Source organism: Limulus polyphemus, unplaced genomic scaffold, assembly GCF_000517525.1.
Source record: "Limulus polyphemus unplaced genomic scaffold, Limulus_polyphemus-2.1.2 Scaffold503, whole genome shotgun sequence".
NCBI classification, from domain to species: Eukaryota; Metazoa; Arthropoda; class Merostomata; order Xiphosura; family Limulidae; genus Limulus; species Limulus polyphemus.
In genome coordinates, this window is record NW_013666113.1 from 78,699 (window position 1) to 82,668 (window position 3,970).

The 3,970-nt window shown below is 29.1% G+C and overlaps 1 protein-coding gene across 1 annotated transcript in view; it reads right to left on the minus strand.

Moving 5' to 3' along the window:
* LOC106458709 (mitochondrial uncoupling protein 4-like) overlaps window positions 1–3,762 on the minus strand; it is a 35,498-nt gene extending 31,736 nt beyond the window's left edge. The window contains exon 1 of the mRNA XM_013918252.2: window positions 3,282–3,762. The gene's annotated coding sequence lies outside the window, so the exon portion shown is untranslated. The remainder of the gene's footprint in view (window positions 1–3,281) is intronic.
* Between the last annotated feature and the right edge of the window lie 208 nt (window positions 3,763–3,970).

The window sequence follows — 3,970 nt, forward strand, 5'->3', positions numbered from 1 at the left end:
AGGAAATGCTGCTGCCTTAATAAAATACTTAGATTGTATGGTGGGTTTGGCAAATAAATGGCAGTTGGCTTTTAATTATAATAAATGCAAGATAGTGTATGTGGGTTATGATTTCAGTTAGAAGTATTATTTTGTTGGGAATAACTATAACAGTGTTTTAAAAAAAACAGGATCATGGTCTCTTAATCCATCCAAGAAGTCTCCAGTTGCTTGTGATGGAACAAATATTATTCTATGTTGTATTTACAGAAACAAGACATACAAGTCTTAAGAGGTTATAATTTTATTGTATAGGTCACTGGTGGGCCTCATTTGGAGCACAGTGTGCAGTCTTACCTTAAGAAGAACAAAGAACATTGACTTTTCAGAAAGGTTCAAAGTACAACCAGGATAACACCTGGGATAGAAGATCATCATACGAGGACAAGTTAAGATCTCTGAAATAGTTTTTTTCTTTATAAAAGAAGAATAGAGGATCTGAATGTTTTGAAGCATTAAGGTTATTAAAGGTATTAATAGTGCTAATTCATCATTTTTTTTCATACCTAATGGTGAGAACAGTATAACAAAGAGACATGTATTTTGGCAATATAGGAGTCATCTTCAGCTGAGACAATTTTATTTTTCTTATGTCTTTGTAATGAATTGTTTTCAAATGTGGTGGATACAATACATTTAAGGGAGTTAAAGAGAAGTCTTGATAAATATTCAAATGATAAGAGCTGGCTTTGAGTTGTTTTTAATGTATAGTGAATGAGTCAACTGTTAACATGTTACGTCATTTACTGATAGTGAGTCAAAAATGTACAACCCTTGTTGACACAGCTACATCCTGGAGAAGTCAAGGGTAAAACTGACCGACAGAAAGGAAGGAACTCTCATACTAATCTTTCGCAGGATCTATAAAAACTCTTGGCAATTCTGACTACATGTATGTAGTTATTTTGTGTGACAATAAGCATAAAAACTATACTTTATCACTTAGATATTTTTCTGTCTTTCGGTTTAGATAACCTTAAAACCAATGTGTCTTCACTTGTGAGGCAATTCTCCTTGTATAATACACCAATTCACAATGTATAGTGGTTTTATCATTCACTATCTGTATTATTACTAACTAGAGTGTATGATTATACCAGGGAAAAATAAATCATTTATTTGTATAATGTTACATTATACTAATAAATGATAAGTTTTCTATAACTGTGATAGCTTCAAAAGTAATAATGAGCTCAATGTCAGAATACTGAGCAAATGAAGTCTGCCATCATATTCATAGGACCATGAAGTATCAACCTACTTGCATGACATTATTTTAAACATGTATTTTCTTCACAAAATTTGAAAATGGGCATTCATGAACTTACAATATCATTGAAGGTATTATAAATTTTATAAAACTACATACAATTTGGTGTCATAACCTACATATCCAGATAGTAGTTTCAAGAATAATCACTTTGCAAATGAAGACCCAATAGTTTCAAAGGTTTTCTTAAACTAAAAGGAAATCAAATGTTTAAAGGCAAAAACATACAACTCTTGTTTTCACTATTATATTAATAGTCACATTAACAAATTATGTTTTGAACAACAAAAAAAAATACTAGAAGTTTGAAACCTTTTTATGTAACATACCAAAAAACTCTTATAACAAAGTTCAAGATGAAGAGAAGGTTCGGTGTTTTAGAAAAGATAATTTTTAATCCCATTTTAATTCAAATATCACATTATCTTAACAAACTTGCTCTCTTTTTCCAAAACTATAAACAAAAACATTATTAAAGAACCCATTGTCACATATGAAAACAATATACATTAGCTACTTAATGTACTACCAACAAAGTTTAAATAATAACCCAACAGTGGTGAATACATTAATAAAAGAAAAAGTAAATACTTACTTGTATCTTCAGCCAAAAAAAAGTAATATAATATCCTTACATATTAGATAATAAAAAAAATCTATTATTTATTACACTTCTTTCTCTTGTCCTACAAAACAATTGTGACTATTCCTCACTTTTCTTTAATCATATGCCTGGAAATTGATTTATTAGATGTATGTAAGTCTGATTATACAGTGTACATATGTGCAACTAGCCAGATAAAAATGAAACTAACACCTCAGTGCTAATAAAACTAGTATGAAAGCCATTTTGTGAGCTGCTTTTTTGAAATTGGTTTTGGCAGTTACTTAAAGGAAAATCACATCTAAAACATCACTCAGTTATTTTATTTACTTAGAACTTAGAAAATGAAATTTACTTTGGCTTTAAAAAAGAACACAAATATGAGTATAAAACAGAGAGAACGTAATGACAAACTTGCTTCTCTTCTTAGCAGAAAATTAAATTACTCCTATTTCTCCAACTGAGAATATAACACACTGTAATACCTCATAACTGACAAAAATACTATTATTACAGTAACTCTAAGTCAAAACCTACATTGTTCAGATGTTATTAGAGAGGCTTAGCATATTTTTTGTCATCTCTATACATAGCCACAAAAAGCTGAAATAGATTTATAATTTTCTTTTCAACTTCAAAATGCATCTTTTTTTTCTTTTTGGTATAAGAAAACAAAAACTATGACAGAAAAATTATAAAACTTAAGCAAATGAATGTGAAAATAAAATTCAAGTTTCCTTGAGCTATTGGCTATATATATTATATATTTATATATATCACCAATAGCTCATAGAATCTTGGATTTTAGTTCCACAATCATTGCTTTATAATTTTTCTATCATAGTAATACCATTAGTAAAGCAACTGAAATTGATCATAAATTCCTCAGTTGATAACTTTCCCTGACTCAATAAATCACATAAAAATATCCTTACATTTAATATTTGTTATGAATACAAGAAAAATAAATAATAAGTCATTTTTATTATTATTATTAACTTAGGTAAAGCATCGTCAGACTCCATTAGTCCATAGCTATGACCTTGATTGAATACGGTATAGAATATTTTCCTGCTCTTTTTCAGAATTAAAAAAAAACAGATTCATTTATTTTAAAAAATACTACTGCTTCTAAAACTAAAAGTAAAACAAGAAGTTTCTAGCCTACAAGTATAATGCTGTCTGTATCTGGAATTATGGTCAACTTAAGTCTTAACGTAACAACTTCTTGACTTTGAGTGAAACGTAATTTCATAGGTTTCATACTAAAACAGTAATATCTACGCCAATTTTTTAATTATATGTATCAATTCTAAACACAGCAAAATTATATGCACGATAAATACAAAGAAATCAATGATGGCTTACCTCTTCTGAAATCACACTTCAGTCTTCATCTGTCAATGCTAGTTTTATAAATTACTTAATTAGTGAGTTACCCTAGTTAATTGTAGACTGCTTTCCTGTCCTTGTCTTACATTTGACTCATTTTGAAGTTTGACTAAAAAAAATATATGGAGCACAACAGACTATAATACAGATGCTTTACGAAAAGCACTGCAGTAATGCCAGTATTCTGCATATGAATAAAATACATTTACAATTCTAAAAGTAAAGCTGCGAGTTTAATCTTACAGCTTTGTAGCTTCCATCTAATTGCTTTCCTGTTTTTTCTTGATACCAGGCCTACAATATATTAGGTTTATCAGATTAAACAATCTCAACCTTCAGCTCTTGCGACCTGTTACATGTATCTGCACTACCAATACACAAAAATTACATTCACACATACGTTTGAAGGTCTATTGCGTAATTACATCAGATACTTCCAGCAACCCTCACACAAATGTTATGAAAACGAAAAAACCTTCAGCGCGTATATATCACCTACTTACATAAATTACATTGAAAAACTTGCGTCAATTACGCAAGATTAAAGTCAGATGTATATATATATATATATAACTATTATTTATACACTTATTAACTTACAAATTAAGAACCCTGTTTTCAGTTAATTATACTTGTCATAAGATATTATCATTAACCCCGATATA